Here is a 19,672-nt window from a genome sequence, read left to right as displayed (position 1 = left end):
CAAACATGGGCAAGGAAACCTCATTATCCCGAACCACCACCACCAAGCCCCCACTGGCCTACACTGCACCACTGCCCTCAGCTGATGAATCAGTACTCTTCCATGTTGAACACCACTTTGAGGTAACACTAAGATGGCAAGGGCACAGAATGTACTCTGGGTGAGGGGATTCAATGTTGATCACCAAGACTGACTCAGTAGCGCCACTACAGACCGAGCTGGCGTGTTCTAAAGGACATAGCTGCTAGGTTGGGCCTGCGGCAGGTGGTGAGGGAGCCAACAAAAGGGAAAAACCTACTTGATCTTGTCCTGATCAATCTACCTGTTGCTGATGCATCTGTCCATGACAGTATTGATAGGAGTGACCACCGCACATTCCATGTGGTGATGAATACCCTCCATTGTGTTGTCTAGCACTACCACCATGCTAAATGATCTAGGTATCCATGAGGCGCTGTGGGCCATCAGTAGCAGCAGAATTATGTGCACCCACAGTCTGTAACCTCATGGCCTGGCACATGCCCAGCTCTACCATCACCATGAAACCCTGGTTCAATGAGGGCATGCCAGGAGCAGCACCAGGCATATCTAAAAATGAGGTGTCAACCTGGTAAAGGTACAACATAGGCCTATTTGTATGTAAAACAGCAAAAAAGAGCAAATGATATGCAGACATAAGTGATTCCACAACTAAAGGATCAGATCTAAGCTCTGCAGTCCTGCCACATCCAATCGTGAATGGCGGTGGACAGTTAAACAACTAACTGGAGGCATAAATTAAGCATGTGATGGAATACTCTCCACTTCCCTGGATGAGCACAGCTCCAACAACACTCAAGAAGCTTAACACAATCCAGGGCAAAGCAGCCCATTTGATTGACACCCCACCTACCACCTTAAACATTCACTTCCTCCACCACCGACGCATAGTGACAGCAGTGTGTACCATCTACAAGGCACACTGCAGCAACTCATCAAGATTCCTTCAACAGTATGTTCCAAACCTGCGACCTCTACCACCTAGGAGGGCAAGAACAGCAGATGCATGGAACACCACAAGATCCCCCCCAAGTCACTCACCATCCTGACTTGGAACTGTCGCTGTTCATTCCCTGTCGCTGGGTCAAAATCTTGGAACTCCTTTCCTAGCACCACTGTAGGTGTACCTACACCTGCAGCGGTTCAAGGAGGCAGCTCACCACCACCTTCTCAAGGGCAACTATGGATGGGCAATAAAAGCTGGCTTTGCCTCCGGCACCCACATCCCATGAACAAATAAAAAAAGGACTAAAAATGTATGGTCCACTTACGCCCGAAATTCATTCAAACGCATTTTACTTGAAATTTAATGATAATATATATTCAAAATGTTGCAAGTTCCAGCAACATTAGATATTTAATGCCTGATTTTTTATTTAAACTGTTCATCGGAAACTCAATGATCCCCAATCAAAGTTATTAGTTAAGATGAAAGCCTACCTTTTGAGTTAGGGCCAGGAGGCTCCCAATTTGCTGTCTGGTGAATCCACCTGCATTGTATGAGTGGAATACAATGACACTTTAGACCATTAAGTGTCATAGGGAAACATCTTCTCACAAAAATATATGTTAGACATTGTAAATAATGACCCTTAATTAAAATATAAAGTCACTGTTGTGTGAGCTTAAAAAAATTTGCACCTTGAGGACAATCCAGTGGATCATCAAGCTGGATCCAGACAGTTGGCATCCAATTAAAACAATATTGGGGGAGAAATTGATAGCACTCTCATCTTTGAGCTAAGTCTGCCTTTAAGCCCCAGTCCAGGACTTCAGCACATAACACAGACTGGTATTTCAGTGAAATTGATGGCCCTATCTTCAGCTACAAGGCACTTAAGCTTTGGAACTCGCCCCTAAACCTGTGTGCCTCCTTTAAAATGCTTCTCAAAATCTACCTCTTTTGTTCAGCTGCCCTTATATCTCCTTGTGTAACTCAGTGTCAAACCTTGCTTGCTAACTCTTCTGTGAAGCACCTTGGGACATTTTACTATTTTAAAGATGGAGGTCTTGTGGCACAATGGGCAGTGTCCATGCCTCTAAGTCAGAAACTCTGGGTTTGAGTCCCACTTGATAGCTAAGGAAGGTGGGTTCATAACACAGCCAAACAGGTTGAATAGCTTCCTGCAAATCCTTCCAACACATGTCAATGGCAGGCAGTAAGAGCGGGAGAGATCCTGGTCAGCTATGTGATGGAAAGAAAGTTGGAGCCTCTACCATCACTATCCATAGCTCCAGACTACAACATATTTGTAAAAGTGCATGTTACCACAGCAACTTGGACAGCCTGAGTGAACTGTAACACACCACCACCACTACATTAAAGATACTGTCTGAATGCGAGATGTTGTTGAAGTACAGAGGAAGTGCTATATTGTTGGAAATGCCACATCTGGATGAGATCTTACACCAAGGCCCTGCCTTTCTGTTCAAGTGATTGCAGAAGATCCCATATTCTTATTGGAAGGAGAACAGCCATTGTTCAAATAATCTGACCAGCATTCCTCCCTCAACAAAAAAAAAAGGCAAAGCGGTCATTCATCTCATTTGCTGATTGTGGGATCTTGCTATGTGGAATCAGCAGCTATGTTTGCCTACATAACAACAGTGGCTGCATGGCAAGGTTAAGTTACTGATTGTGAAGCACAGTGGAGCATCTCAGAAAACTGATTTGATGCTTTATAAATTAAAATTATTTAATCTTTCTTTTTGAAGTGTACACTCGTGTATTCCTGGGGGCCGCTTAGCTCAGTCGGCTAGACGGCTAGCATGTGAATCAAATTAACACCAACAGCATAGGGTTTGATCCCTGTTCTGACTGGGACCTGCCTCCGCACCCTACCCATGGTAAAAAGTCACAGCCTTTGCTGTGGTTTGGTGAATAATCCCCAGGGACCTGACTTTGGACAGAGAAATGAAGAAGAAGATTAGTGTATTCTAAAGCTGAGATGCCTGCTACCAGTCTTCACTGTGTGCTGTTCATAAACTGGCAGCTAGGTATGTGTGAGCCGTCAGGGAATGACTAGCCCTATGACTTTTTCTTCCCCCCTGCCCCCACCATGGGGTAATGTGTGGCCTCTGCTCGGCACATTTCCACAGCCGTGTGGTTATGACTGACGGGCCACCCACTGAGTGTGGAATCAGGCTGGAAGCCGATTGTTTTGTGGCACCAAGCTCTGGTCACAGCAGTGCCATATAAATAAAAATGTTGTGGGATTCCAATACTGGCTTGGACACAAGCGCTAATCGAAGTTAACACAGATCTACAACACACTTGCTATTAGCAACACTCCCTGCTGACAGTGAAACATTCCAAACATCACCCTTAAATTTTTTTTGTTGTAATGTTTTAGTTACTTTAAGTGAATGATTATCACTCATTGGGGTAGATTTCCGACTTGCTGCTAAGATATGAAATGGATCTTGTGTATCGGCCACGATGAAAATTATAAGATATTCAATGAAAGTGGAGGGTTTCCAAAATAGGTGGCTAAGCCACAACATCAGTTTTACATGCAGGCTGCAAGTTGAAAATCTATCCCATTGCGTTTCTTTATAAAACTGCCCTGATTTAAACTAAAAATAACGTTGAATATTTGCATAATAAAGTCAAATGGTCATAAGTTTTATTATCTAGCTGTATCTAGCTGATTCAGCTATGAAGAATATTTGAATATTCCTTGGCTTTTGTGATTCAACTGTTTCAAATGATCAGTATAGGGCAGAATCTTCCACTCCCGCCAGCAGCAGTAAGCTTGGCGAGCAGGGGAACTTGTCGGTGCAGACTCGATGGGCTGAAGGGCCTCTTCTGCACTGTGATTCTGTGATTCTGTGAACTTAATTTTACAGGAGGCCAAAAATCAGTTTCCCAGCAGCAGGATGAACTGTAGGAATTAAGTTCTCGGAACTTTGAAGGCGGGTTAAGGCGAATCGAGCTTCCCGACAAACAATGTCAGGAAGCCCTTTTGCACGCATTCGTATGTCATGCCTTTTCATGAAAAGGCCACCTTGTCGCAATTACATTCCCTCGCCAAGTTACGTTTCCCACCAGCGAGAAATTAGAAAGTTCACAGTTACGACTGCACCTGGCAAGCTTGACTTCTCTCTGGTCTTTGAAGTGAGTAGACACTGCTTTGACCTTCTTGGGGACCCGCTCACAAATCTCAGCCTCTTGCCTCAGATTGGGTGTCAATAGGACAAGCTGCATGAAGGCTGCACACTGGAGGCAGGCTAAGGGTGGAGGGGAGGCTGCACACTGGAGGCAGGCTAAGGGTGGAAGGGTGGAGCAGAGGCTGGACACGGGAGGCAAGCTAAGGGTGGAATGGAGGGACTCTATCCGGGGAAGGAAGACAGACTGTCCAGGGCTGAAAGGGAGGCAGAGGGACTGCGAGGGTGGGATAAAGGGAAGGGCCTTGATTGTTGTGTCTGGGGGCCCTGTGGTTGGATGGGGGATGGGGTTTTGAGAGACAGTCTAAGAGGGCAATGTCAGTGCTGTTTATGGTGGGGTCCTGGGGTTTGAACTGAGGGCACTGGGCAGTGGAGAGAACAGTCACAATGAGAGTGAGCAGTGGGATACGGTAAGGTGACAGGTCTGGGGTGATAGTCAGGTAGCTGAAAGTTTTTTGGTTGGGAGGGGGGTCAGGGTGTGTTCATGGAAATGGACGAGACAGATGGCTGGGATAATGGGAGGGGTAAGGGTCAGGGTAGTCATGGGTCAGTAACGGCTGTAGGCTCAGAAGGGAGAGAAGGAGGGTGATGGTTATAGGTGCAAGGATTACGTGGAGTGAGGAATGGTTATATTGGGTGGGTCAAGGGAATTGGGGGGGTTGATTGGTGAAAGGGGGAGGGTAGAAGTTGGTGGGGTGAGACTCGAATTTCACACGTACCAGTTTAGGGTTTTCAGCAATGCAACGCTGTCGCTCTGAAATTGCGATTCCTCAAAGTGAGAGGAGGGTCTTTTCGGATGGGTGAAGTTCAAGGTCAGCGCAATTGGCCAACTAAAGGGACACACTAATAATCATGAGGCAACTGGATGAGAACCATGCTCAGTTGTGTTTCCATCTCTATGGTGAAGCCCATATGGCAGCAGGTTTGCTCCCTGAATCATGGGTCATAAGAACATAAGAAATAGCAGCAGGGATAGGCCATTCAGCCCCTCAAGCCTGACCCACCACTCAATAAGATCATGACTGACCTACCTAGGTCTCAACTCCTCTTTGATACCAGCTCCTCATAGCCTCCCTGATATTTCTACCTCCTCTTTAAATACTTTCAGTGATCTAGCCTCCACAACTCTTTGGGGTAGAGAATTCCAGACATTCATTACCCTCAGAGAAGAAATTCCTTTGCATCTCAGTTTTAAATGAGTGTCCCCTTATTCTGTAACTGTCCCATAGTTCGAGATTCCCCCACTAGTGGAAATAGCTCAACATCTACCCTGTCAAGCCCCCTCAGAATCTTGTACATTTCATAAGATCACCCCTCATTCTTCCAAAGCCTAATGAATAAAGGCCTAACCTGTTCAGCTGTTCTTGATAAGTCAACCCCTTCATCCCAGAAATCAGCCTAGTGAATCTCTTTTGAACTGCCTCCAATGCCAGTATACCCTTTCTTAAATACAGGGACCAAAACTGTACACAGTGCTCCAGGTGTAGTCTCACCAACACCCTGTACAGTTGTAACAAGACTTCCCTATTTTTAACCCCCTAGCAATACAGGCCAAAATTCCATTTGCCTTCTTAATTACTTGCTGCACCTGAATGATAACCTTTTGTGTTTCATGCACAAAAACACCCAGATCCCTCTGTGCTGCACTTTTTTGGAGTCTCTCTCCATTTAAATAATAGTCTGCCTCTTCCTACCGAAGTACATGACCTCACACTTTCTGACATTAAACTTCATCTACCAAGTTTCTGCCCATGCACACAACCTATCTATATAGCCTTGCAGATTCCTTATGTCCTCCTCACAACATGTCCTCCCACCTATTTTTTTAATATGAGATCCCAGCAAGGTGGGAGCTGCCGTTCATTCTGTGCAATTTGCATTCTGCTGCTGTCAGAGGCAGGGATGAAGGGAGAGAGGGAAGTAAATGCATCCAAGTGGCATGACTGGTGGATGACAGCCAACTCATGACTCCAAATCTCCATCCTCCTGGCTGAATGGTCATGGCTAACAAGGGTTCATATGGTTAGCATTTCTATGCTGCCAAGGCAACAATCTCTCTATAGAATCTCGAGGGTAATTGAGGCAAACTGAATAGTGCCTGAGAGAGAGTTCTCACATATGGCAGTCATCATCCTGGTCAAAGAGCAATGTCTCAATGCACAATCATGAGTGAATGGGAGGAACACCCATCTCTGGTCCTCCAGGGTGTCCTTCGTCTGGAAGGGGTGAGGTGGGGATGCCATGTCTAGACAGGAGTCAGTCACAAGGCTTAGCACTGGTTTGTTGGCTCTGAGATGGAGGCAAATCTGAATGGAATATCCTTATAGATTGATTACTACAATTCATTCACAGATCCACTGAGGCCTAGGTGATGCAGGCTCCAGGTAACCCTGCCTTCCTACTGGCTCTCACCTAGATGAGGAGGGGGGGACCAGCGCAGAGCGTCACAGGGCCAAGAGGAACAATGACTGGAGCAGTAAGAGGCAGCAGGACCTCAAGGTCAGGGTGTTGGTGACCAAGAGCCATAGATTCATAGACTCATAGGCGTTTACAGCACAGAAGGAGGCCATTTGGCCCATCGTGTCCACACCAGCCAACAAAGATCTGACTACCCTAATCCCATTTTCCAGCACTTGGCCCATAGCCTTGGAAGCTATGGCAATGCAAGTGAACACCTAAATACCTCTTAAATGCTACGAGAGTTTCAGACTCAACCATCCTTTCAGGCAGTGAGTTCCAGACTCCCACCACCCTCTGGGTGAAAAGATTTCTCCTCAACTCCCCTCTTAATCTTCTACCTCTTACCTTAAATCTATGCCCCCTGGTTATTGACCCCTCTACTAATGGAAAAAGTGCCTTCCTATTCACCCTATCTATGCTCCTCATAATCTTATACACCTCCGTCAGGTCCCCTCTCAACCTTCCTTGCTCCAAGGAAAACAACCCCAGCCTATCCAATCTTTCCTTATAGCTCAGACCCTCCAGCCCAGGCAGCATCAGGGTAAATCTCCTCAGCACCCTCTCCAGTCCAATCACATCATGTGGTGACCAGAACTGCAAACAGTAGTCCATTTGTGGCCTAACCAATATTTTATACAGTTCCAGCATAACCTCCCTACTCTTGTATTCTATGCCTCAGCTAATAAAGACAAGTATCCCATATGCCTTCTTAACCACCTTATCTACCTGCCCTGCTACCTTCAGGGATCTGTGGATATGAACACCAAGGTCCCTCTGATCTTCAGTACTTTCCAGGGTCCTACCATTCATAGTGTAATCCCTTGTCTTGTTAGCCTTCCCAAAGTGCATTACTTCACAATTTGCCGGGTTGAATTCCTTTTGCCACTGTTTTGCCCACCTGAACAGCCCATTGATATCCTCCTGCAGTTTACAGCTATCCTCCTCACTGTTTACCACCCTACCAATTGTCGTGTTATCCGTGAACTTCTTGATCATGCCCTCTACATTTAAGTCCAAATCATTTATGTACACCACAAACAGCAAGGGCCCCAGCACGAAGCCCTGTGTAACCCCACTGGAAACAGACTTCCAGTCACAGAAACATTCCTCTACCATCACCCTCTGCTTCCTGCCTCTCAGTCAATTTTGGATCCAATGTGCCACTTTGCCTTGGATCTCATGGGCTCTTATTTTCTTGGCCAGTCTGCCATGTGGGACCTTATCAAAAGCCTTGCTAAAGCCCATGTAGACCAATCAAATGCATTACCCTCATCAACACTCCTGGTTACCTCCTCAAAAACTTCAATCAAATTTGTCAAACACGACCTTCCCTTAACAAATCAATACTGACTATTCCTGATTAATTCATTTCTCTCCAAGCACAGATATATTCTGTCCCTCAGAATTCTTTTTAGCAACTTCCCCACCACTGAGGTTAGACTGACTGGCCTGTAATTTCTTGGTCTATCCCTTCTTCCCTTTTTTTAATAATGGGACAATGTTCACAGTCCTTCAGTCCCCTGGCACCTCATCTGTGGCCAGAAAGGATTTGAAATTTACTGCCTGGACCCCTAACATCTCTTCCCTTGCCTCCCCCAACAGCCTGGGATACATCTCATCCAGGCCTGCGGAATTATCCACTTTTAAGGCCGCTAAACCCGCTAGTACCTCCCCTCTCTCCAAGTTAGTTTCATCTAATATTTCACAGTCCTCCAGCCTGATATCTATACCTGCGTCATCCTTTTCCATTGTGAAAACCAACACAAAGTATTCATTGAGGACTGCGCCCATGTTTTCCAGGTCCACACACACATTACCTCTATGGTCCCTAATTGGCCCTACTCTTTCCCTAGTTATTCTCTTGCTCTTTATATATTTTTAAAAAACCCTTTGGGTTTTCCTTTATTTTACCCACCAATGCTTTCTCATGCACCCTCTTAGGTTTCCTAATTTCCTTTTCAAGTTCCTCACTGCACGTTTTATACTCCTCTAAAGACTCTGCCATGTTGAACCGTTGATATCAGCCATAAGCTTTTATTTTTTTCTTAATCCTAACTTTTATGTCCCTTGACATCCAGGGTTCTCTGGACTTGGCACCCCCACACCCCCCCTTTGTCTTTACAGGAACATATTTGCCTTGTATTCTCGCTATTTCCTCCTTGAATGCCTCCCACTGTTCTGACAGTTATATATGCAAGCAGCTGCTCCCAGTCCACTTGGGCCAAATGTAAACTTAGTAAACTTAGCCTTTCCCCAGTTTAGAACTATTATTCCCTGCCCAACCTTGACCTTTTCCATAACTATCCAAAATCTAACTGAGGTATGGTCACTATCTCCAAAATGCTCCCCTATTGATGCACCTTCCACCTGCCTGGGCTCATTTGCGAATATTAGGTCCAGAACTGCCTAGTCCCTTGTTGGGCTTTCTACATACTGACTAAAAAAGTTCTCCTGGATGCAACTTAAGAATTTTGCTCCCTCCTTACCTTGCACACTAAAACCATCCCAGTTAGGCAGGCAATGACTATCTCCAACAAGAGAGAATCCAACCATCGCCCCTTAATGTTTGATGACATTACCATCACTGGATCCCCCAATATCAACATCCTGGGGGCTACCATTGACCAGAAACTGAACTGGACTAGCCATATAAATACTGTGGCTACAAGAGCAGGTCAGAGGCTAGGAATCATGTGATGAGTGACTCACCTCCTAACTCCCCAAATCCTGTCATCATCTACAAAGCACAAGTCAGGAGTGTGATGGAATACTCCCCACTTGCCTGGATGACTGCAGCTCTCATAACACTCAAGAAGCCTGATACCGTCCAGCACAAAGTAGCCCGCGTGATTAGCACCACATCCATAAACATTCACTCCCTCCACCACTGATGCACAGTAGCAGCAGTGTGTGCCATTTACAAAATGCGCTGCAGGAATTCACCAAGGCTCCTTCAATAGCACCTTCCAAACCCAAGACCACTACCATCTAGAAGGACAAGGGCACAGGCACATGGGAACACCACCACCTGGAAGTTCCCCTCCAAGTCACATACCATCCTTGGAAATATATAGCCGTTCATTCACTGTCGCTGGGTCAAAATCCTGGAACATTCCTAACAGCACTGTGGGTATACCTACACCACATGGACTGCAGCAGTTTAAGAAGGCAGCTCACCACCACCTTCTCAAGGGCAATTAGGAATGAGCAATAAATGTTGGCGCAGCCAACGAAGCCCACATCTCGTGAATGAATAAAAAAAATACTTTTCAGGATCCCATCCCCCTGCCAATTTAGTTTAAATCCACCCCAACGGCATTAGCAAACCTCCCCGCGAGGATGTTGATCCCGTTCCTGTTCAGATATAACCCGTCCAACTTGTACAGATCCCACCTTCCCCAGAAATAGTCCCAGTGCCCCAAGGAATCTAAAATCCTCCCTCCTGTGCCATCTCTCCAGCCACACATTCATCTGCTCTATCCTTCTGTTCCTATACTCACTACTGTGTGGCACCGGGAGTAATCCAAATGAGTGAAAGGCCATGCTGGAGGTGCCTTAAAATGTCCCAAGAGTATGGTTACATACACCTGCCAGCTTGTCCACGATGACCTGCGGCTGCAAGGACTTGGAAGGAATCCCATGCGATGGCGTTAAAGGTGACTGCTACCTTAAACTTTGACAGCTAAACCTCTTTGCTCCTTCCAGGGCTCCACTGGGGATCTATGTGGCAGCTCCCAGTCTGCGACACACAAGTGCATTCGGGAGGTGACAGATGCTCTCTTCAGGAGAGTGCACCAACTTGTCCAATTCTGACTAGTTCCTGAAAACCAGGCTGCAAGAACGTTGGAATCTCAGGTTTCCTGCAAGTGCAAGGGGCTATTGACTACACATGTGGCCTTGAGAACTCGCTGGCAACAGCCAATCACATTCATCAATATGAAAGGTACTCTTTGAACGTACAGCTGCTATGTGATCACAGAAGGCAAATTCTGAGTGTTTGTGCTTGATTCCCAGGGAGCTCTCAACAATGCCTACATTCTGACCCATTCCCAGCTGCCACAGGTATTTGAAGGGCCTTGGAGATTGCAGGGTGGGCTCCTTGGGGACAAGGGATATCCCATTAGACCTGACTGATGATGCTGGTTCGCCATCTGCAGAGTGCACATGCCTTCGCCAGGTCCATGATTGAGCAGACAATAGGCCTCCTAAAGGTGAGATTCAGATGTTTGGACCACTCAGGTGGAGGTCTCCGATACACACCACAGAGAGAGGCCAGGATCATTGTTGTCTGCTGTGCCCTGCACAACCTTGCGCTGCAAAGGGGGGCTGCCTTGCCCGAGGGAGACATGGAGGACCAAGATGTCTCCTCCGCTGATGGTGCTGATGCAGACCAGCATGTTGCACAAAACTATCTGGTGCCACAAAACTATCATATTTTTCATAATATTATTGAGGCTTATGGCTATGAGTATGAATGGTTCTGTCTGTGTGACTGATTTAATTAGAATAGAGATGCTTAGACTACAAGATCAGAATTATTGGTGTAAAACAGGCTTTTGAAATGGAGATGGATAAGCTAGGATGAGGGTTCCACAGATAGGTTTTGAAGGAAATTTGCATTTTTAGATAAGTGAAGGGGTTATTTGATTTTCAAAGGGATGGTATCATGTTTACAATTGGCAGGATAAGTGAGGCAAAGCAATACATTTATTTTCCCAAAAGGAAAAGGTTATATTGACAACATGAAAGATTTTTATGTTATGGGGAAAATACATTTCCAAAGACATGTAGAACAATGGATTTTACAAATTAAAGAGAGAGAAACATATATAAAGAAGGATGGAAGGCTATGTGGGGGTGTGGCCGTGGAGAATCTGGAAAGATACACCATGTGAACCAGACTTGGTAAAAGCCTCTAGCCACTCTGAAGAAGTGCTGGTCCAGTAACTAAAGTTGTGTTAAAAGCCTTTGGAATTCCACTGTCGAGTGGGTTGTTAGGAAACAGAGATAGTTTAAATAAGCTATATTTGTATTTTTGGGCATTAGGAATGAGTTTTAGCTTTAAAGTTTAAGTGTGATTTGTATTTCTGTATCTGTGTGTTAAGAAAGGTCAAATGTAGTTTTAGTTTCACTTGAAAAAGGTGCTTGCATTTCTAATGAGGGGTTTTACGACTCCTAAAGAGAAGGTAAACATACAAGGGTAGAAGGGTTGGACTGTTGCCTAGCAACAGGGGCCCAGAGAGGCAGGTCCCTCCCACACACACACACACACACACAGATGAAGAGAAACAGCAGTAGTTTTGGAAGCTGTTTGAGTTCAGTTGGTTCAGAAAGTTGCTGCCAGGAGAGACCAGAGCAAAGGAGACAGATAGCCAGTCCCAAGCTAAAGAAAAGCCCCAAAAATCCAGGGGAGTGAAAGAGGGGAAAGTGCAAAGAAAACCTTCTCGTCAAAGGAAGGACAGGAACCTGGGAAAAGGTCCTGTTAAGTGAAGTTAAGGGTGAGGGGCAAAGAGAAAGGCTCCAAGCTTCAGATTTAAAGAGACAAAAGCTGCAGAAAGCAGGTTTAAAGCAAGAACAGCTTGCAAGAGGCTAGAAGGTCCAAAGAGGCAACTGAGGGTTTGTAACTCTGCTAAGGGCACGAGAAGCAATGGTGTACTTTTGACGGCTGAGTCAGAGAGACAAAGTGTGTGGTAGACAGCTTGAATGCATGTGATGACCCAGGGAAGGGGAACATCAGAAGGAGAGTTTGAAACCCTGAGGCAGAATTCTCCAGTCGGCAAGCAGAGGCGGGGGCCTCTCGCCAACACGTAAAACAATGCATGATGACGTCGGGCAAGCGTCCCAACATCACTGTGCGTCATTTAGATTTCCAGTTCGGCGGGCGCGCACCCGACTCAGCTGCTCGACCGCCGAACTGTCAAAAGCCTGTTAAAAACTAATTTAAGCAATTAAATGAGCTGCCCAGGGCAGGCGAAGAGACCAGGCGGCCTTCATATTTTTCATGAAACCTCATCCACGGGCGGGATGAGGTTTCATGAAGTGTTTTAAAATTCAATAAAAATTTTTAAAATAATTCTTTGACATGTCCCAGCTCATGTGACAGTGTCACATGCAGGGACACATTTTAAAAGTTTTTAATTACTTTATTTCAGTTTTTAAATATCAAACTAACCTCCCTGAGGTACAGAGGTGCCTCAGGAAGATTTCTGCGCTGTTTCACGTGCATGTGTGAAAGAGAGCAGGCCCCAACTCAGGGAACCCCTCCCCCTGCCCCTCGCCCGCACAGGGAGCACTCAGCACTTCCGGGCGAGTGTCACGCTGGGCGGGCATTAATTGGTCTGCCCATGTAAAATGGCGGCACGGCCCTGATTGGGTTCCCGCCTGCTCGCGTCCGCCCCCACCTGCCCCGCACAGCCCCCCAAACAGGGGGAAAATTTTTCCCCTGGACGTGACCCCTTGCAGAATGGGTCGGTTTGGGAGAAGATCCCAAGGCGAGGTCTTGGAAAGTAGAGATTGGAAATCCTCGTGTGAAGGACGGAATTCAGTGAGACTGGTTGGGTCATGGCATGACAAGCATCTGGAAGGAGTTGAGGAGAGATCCATAGTGTCTGCTTGAGGTGGCATCTGTCACTTGATTTCGGAGTGTGGTGTATCTGACCACAGGGTGCCATAGTCTTTCATGGACTGTGCATTTACTGTGTACCTTAGAGCATAAGATAGCTTTCGTAACTTGTGTTATCCTTACAAATCTGTATATATCTGTAAAGGTATAGTTGTGGGTGATGGAGTATTGTAATATTGTTCATGTTTCCTTGTTGAATAAATGTTTTATTCTTTTGTGAAAAGTTCATCAGCTGACCCCTGTGCCTCTGTTTAGTAGCTACTCTCCACATATCTAAACAAACAAATAAGAATTAGGATCTAACAAGCTGGGTTCCACTCTGGGATCAGGCTAGTCCAGAGGTAACCCCAACTGGGATCGTAACAGGTGCTGTAGTAATCTAGCTGGATTGCTTATTTAAATTTAAAATCTATTTTGGACTGTTGCCTTAAAGATATTGTGTAGTTGGGAGTCAAGTTAATTAGGAATTTTGGGATTTGTTATAATATCAGGTAACTGTAATCTTATGTACATATTTGAATTTTTTTCTTCTGTTAATAAATGCTTTAATTTAATTTTTAGAGTTTCTAAACTTTTAGTGGACTCATTACTTCTGAATTCATTGCACAAATCTTCTCCTAAAAAATACAATTTGCAAAACTGCTGTGATAGCAAGTTTCCCTTGTGGATTTGGTCCTGACGCATCGTAACACTGGTTCTGTATAGTTTTTTTAAAAAAGTATTATTTTAATTATTTAAAATTGGGTTACTCATAGCTAGTGGACAAGATACTAACTAAAATGCTTATTTTATGTGATAAACCCATTTTGAGCAGCGTTAATCAAACTCCACCAAGTTACCATTTTTGAATTTATTAACAGTCTTGTAAAGCAGAAATGTTTTAAAACATTCTGAAATGCTGTCTGATTGTCCTGGTTCATGGTAGATTTTACATTCAGTGATATGCAAATGGGTTTGAGCAGAACCTTATAAGAAAGAACTTCTCAAACTGGAAGCAATTTTGGGCCTACTTTGTGACCGGATTACCAATTGCATCTAGAGTAGAAACTTACCTCATTAATTTAGAAAGTTTGCATTCTACTTGGGGCTGGTTAACTAAGTTAGTTGGATGGATAGCATGTGGTTCAGAATAACACCAACAGTGCGGTTCCGGATGAGATAGACTTGGGACCTGCCTCTTTGCCCTACCCCTGAGAGTGGAAGGCAATGGCAAACCACCACTGACAAAAACCACCAAGAAAACAGCTCAGGATAAAGCATCAGCAGACAATGAGCCAAGAAGCTGCCTTCAGGCAGACCACACATAAGTGAATGAACATTCTATTTATAAAGTGCAAATATTAGTCTATAAGATGAAATATTTCTATTAATGGAGTTAGATTTTGATATGCAAATTAGGCTAATTTAAAAATAGATTTTCCCCAAAATTCAAAAATTATGTTGGGTGAAATTAATTTATGTTTATGGATTTGGCTAATTATGCATAAAAAGGCTTTTCCTGTAACCTATATTGGTAAAATATAAAAGAATGTAAGTAAGATTATAAAATATACAACCTTTAATGCTGTATGCTGAGCCTGAATATAATCAGGCAGAGCTTAACTCTGTCTGCTAAAAAATCCTGGTTAGTTGCAGGTTCACAGAATCTCAGAATTTTAACGGCACAGAAGGAGGCCATTCAGCCCATCATGTCTGCACCGGCTCTCCAAATGAGCATTATGACCTAGTGCCATTTGCCTGCCTTTTCCTCGTACCCTTGCACGTTGTTTCTATTCAAATAATCTTCTAATGTCCTCATGAATGCCTTCATTGAACCTTCCTCCACCATACTTCCAGGCAGTGCATTGCAGGCCCGAACCACTCGTTGCGTGAAAAAGTCTTTTCTCACATCACACTTGCTTCTTTTACAAGTTACTTTAAATCTGTGCCCTCTCATTCTTGATCCCTTTATGAGCAGGAACAGCTTCTCCCTATCTACTCTCTCCAGTCCCCTCATGACTTTGAACATCTCTATCAAACCTCCTCTCAGCCTGCTTCTTTCCAAAGAGGACAGACCCAACTTCTCCAATCTACCCTCATAGCTGAAGTTTCTTATCCCTGGAACCATTCTTGTAAACTTCTTCCGCACTCTCTCCAATGTGTTCACATCCTTCCTATAATATGGTGCCCAGAACTGTAAATAATATTCCAGCTGAGGTGTAACAATTGTCTGATATAAATTCAGCATAACCTCCCTGCTCTTGTACTCTATGCCCCTAATTAGTAAAGCCCAGGATACTATATGCTTTATTAACTTCTCTCTCCACCTGTCCTGCCACCTCCAATGATCTATGCACATATACACCCAAGTCCTTCTGCTCATGCACCTCCTTTAAAATTTCACCCCTTATTCTATATTGTCTGTCCATGTTCTTCCCACCAAAATGCATCACTTCGCACTTCTCCACATTGAACGTCATCTGCCACCTATCTGCCCACTCCACCACTTGTCTATGTCAATATGTCAATGACAACGTCAAAGGCAAGGTACTAGCATGGATAGAAGATTGGCTGTCTGGCAGGAGGCAGAGAGTGGGGATAAGGGGATCCTTCTCAGGATGGCAGCCGGTGACTGGTGGAGTTCTGCAAGGGTCAGTGTTGGGACCACAACTTTTCACTTTATACATTAATGATCTAGATGAAGGAACTGAGGGCATTCTGGCTAAGTTTGCAGATGATACAAAGATAGGTGGAAGAACAGGTAGTATTGAGGAGGTGGGGAGGCTGCAGAAGGATTTGGACAGGTTAGGAGAATGGGCAAAGAAGTGGCAGATGGAATATAATGTGGGGAAGTGTGAGGTCATGCACTTTGGTAGGAAGAATAGAGGCATAGACTATTTTCTAAATGGGAAGAGAATTCATAAATCTGGAGTGCAAAGGGACTTGGGAGTCCTAGTCCAGGATTCTCTTAAGGTTAACTTGCATGTTGAGTCGGTGGTTAGGAAGACAAATGCAATGTTGGCATTTATTTCGGGAGGATTAGAATATAAAAGCAGAGATGTGCTGCTGAGGCTTTATAAGGCTCTGGTCAGATCACATTTAGAATATTGTGAGCGATTTTGAGCCCTGTATCTCAGGAAGGGTGTGCTGGCCCTGAAGAGGGTCCAGAGGAGGTTCACGAGAATGATCCCAGGAATGAAAGGCTTAACATATGAGGAACGTTTGAGGACTCTGGGTCTATACTCGATGGAATTTAGAAGGATGAGGGGGATCTGATTGAAACTTACAGAATACTGAAGGGCCTGGATAGAGTGGACGTGGGGAAGATGTTTCCATTAGTAGGAGAGACTAGGACCCGAGGGCACAGCCTCAGAGTAAGGGGAAGACCTTTTTGAACAGAGATGAGGAGAAACTTCTTTAGCCAGAGAATGGTGAATCTATGGAATTCATTGCCACAGAAGGCTGTGGAGGCCAGGTCATTGAGTGTATTTAAGACCGAGATAGATAGGTTCTTGGTTGGTAAGGGGATCAAAGGTTATGGGGAGAAGGCGGGAGAATGGGGTTGAGAAACTTATCAGCCATGATTGAATTGTGGAGCAGACTCGATGGGCCGAATGGCCTAATTTCTGCTCCTATGTCTTATGGTTTTATGCCCTCTTGAAGTTCCACACTGTCCTCCTCACAGTTCACAACACTCCCAAGCTTCGTAAACTTTGAAATTGCCCACAAACTTTGAAATTGTCCCCTGCACACCAAGATCTAGATCATTAATATATATTAAGTGGAATACAAAAGTTGTACTTCCCTTAAATTATTCAATTTTAGATTTTCTTGTTACTAATGGGATAGTTGCCCCGGATGCTTTCTACTGCATTCTCTAAATGAGCCAGCCAGAAAGAAAAATATCACTGAATCTGTTCCATCTCACTCTGTGATGGATGAAAGTAAATAAATACAAGTATTCACTGCTAATTTCATTTGATCACAATCACCTTGTGTTTGGTTAATAATACAAGCAATATTCTGAAAACATTTAATGAATATTTGCAATTGAAAATAAAGCAAAACAAAGGACAGGAAATGGAATGTCCTCTTGTGCTTTATTGGAAGCCTTTGGAACCAAATCAAGCTCAGTACCACACAAAAGATTTAATTAAAATCAATGATAAAATATACAAGAATTCATTTAAATATAGTGTGTAGATGCAAACATTTCTAATCATTTTTTCTAATTAAAGGAGATTACAACTTTGATGCTAATTCAATTCTCACAGGTTCTAAATGGAATAATTGGAATTGTGGCATCTTTGAAGGGATGTCATTCTGATGAACAGTTAAATTGCAGTTTCATCTGTATGTTCAGGTAAAAGTAAAAATTTTCATGGCACTCTTCAAAGAGCAGCAGTGTGTTCCCCTGGTGTTCTGGGCAATATCCCCAAAAACAGATTAACAGGTTATTTGTCTTATTGCTGTTTGTTGGACCTTGTGATACATAAATTGGCTTCCAATTAACAACGCTTCAAAAAAAAGCCTCTGGATGCAAAAAACCTGAGGATATTCTTAGGCCATGATAAGGTACTATACAAATGCAAGTTTATTCTTAATTATGTCAGTAAATGAACAATAATGACATAAAAACAGGATTTGTCATGTATATTATGATCTTCATTTAGTTAAAAAGGGGGGAAATTGCAATGAAGCTATTTAAAAATATACACATAACTAGACATCACTTTGTAGTTGTGAAAACCAAGCAAATATTATATTTCAATCACTAAATAATTTCTGTGTGGATTTCAACATGCTTTTGATCGGCAGACTACATTTCTTCTTTCCTTAATGATTTAAAAGTGTAGGTCAATTGCCACCATTTATACAGTGGTTCATCATTAGCAATAGGCATTTGAAAGTACCAAACAACAAAACCAATCAGTGACCCCCATGATTACAAAGACCTGTAGAATTAGTTAACGATGAGAATTCCCCCCCCCCCTCATAGACCAGGGCCAGTGCTAACTCATCAACCCATTGTTATATGTGCACTGTCTTAATCAACCAACCAATAAGCATATCATTTCTGTTACATGTATTTAGAAAATCATTTCTTTTTATTTAATAAAGTACATTAGCACCAGTTAATAAATGCTTGGGCATCTAACAATACACAACATCAATCATCTGGTATCAAAGTGAAGATAATCTATCTTACAAACCTTGAAATGTCGGCTCCCAAAGGTTTTTTTCCCCCTCTAAGTTTGTTATTGTTGTAAAAACTATAGAAATTAAAACAGGGAAATACATTGCAAATGGCTTCTAATTCATATTTTTTGTTCTCTTGTTCTTTAGCATCAAATTATTGGAATTTTATATTTTATCATCTGCTACAAAAAAAGTTTTGGCATTAAACTAGTTCAACAAGAGCATGCTTTTTATTGCCTACTATTTAAAATATCAGTAAGGTTTATTTTATCACAACAGCACAAGGAGGATTGTGATGTTTTACTGTGACCTCATTATTTTGATGCAGGCTAGAAAATGATAAATCTCATAGTTCCACCTATAACTTGTAAAATGGATTATGAAAAATTGTTTTTTTTGTGACAGAATAATCATAGGGAAATGAGCATTGTACATCACTTACATTGGTTTAAATGCTCACATTGATTGCTTTGACCTTTTTTGTCAGCTCAAACCTACTTAAAGCTGCAATATGCTGGCATGTCGGCCATTACAGCTCCATTCAACAGCCAGCAGAAATGTTTGCAAATGTGACTACACCAGCAATTCACAACCATTTTAATGCTTGTAAAATGTCTTCTTGTATTAATAATTAATCTCTCACTAGCGCACCACTGCTTCTATTTCAACTGCAAATTTTGTTTGCTGGAAATTTGCATTTGATTTTGCTGTCACTTAAAATCGATAATTGTTTATATTTCATAAAAGTATACCAGCTTTTTACATTATGTTCATGCACAAAATATTGAAATTAGCTTTAATAGACAAAAGCATGGAGATAGCTGACCAATGCTATGTGTACAGTGTGTCAGTGTAAACATAATAGGAAATTACGGAATTTTGCTGAACATACTGTATAATCGTGAAAAAATAGGAAATACATTGAGCTTGTGAAAATAAGCAGGCAGTCTGTTGCCTACTGGGGTCCTCTCACACAATTGTAATACATCTTTCCCATTATACTGAGGAAAAACAACACTACCGCTGTTCCTGTGGAAATGTACTTTGTAGAAACACATTTTAGATTAAAAATGTCACAGAGATGCTAGTCTCATTCTACATTTTGCTGATTTTTTGTACAAATCATTTCAATTTCATTAACTCCTAACATGGAAAACAGTGCCGCAATTAGAATCACTTACCCAATCACAAAATAACCTACAGTTC

The 19,672-nt window shown here is 43.3% G+C and overlaps 1 long non-coding RNA gene across 1 annotated transcript in view; it reads right to left on the bottom strand.

Annotated features, from left to right (window-relative positions):
- LOC144688526 (uncharacterized) overlaps positions 1–19,672 on the bottom strand; it is a 933,048-nt gene that overhangs the window by 808,799 nt on the left and 104,577 nt on the right. The window lies entirely within an intron of this gene.

The sequence above is a fragment of the Cetorhinus maximus genome, chromosome 13 (genome assembly GCF_964194155.1).
Source record: "Cetorhinus maximus chromosome 13, sCetMax3.hap1.1, whole genome shotgun sequence".
In the NCBI taxonomy this organism is placed as follows: domain Eukaryota; kingdom Metazoa; phylum Chordata; class Chondrichthyes; order Lamniformes; family Cetorhinidae; genus Cetorhinus; species Cetorhinus maximus.
The sequence above is the reverse complement of the archived record's forward strand: the minus strand, read 5'-3'. Positions and strand labels throughout refer to the sequence as shown.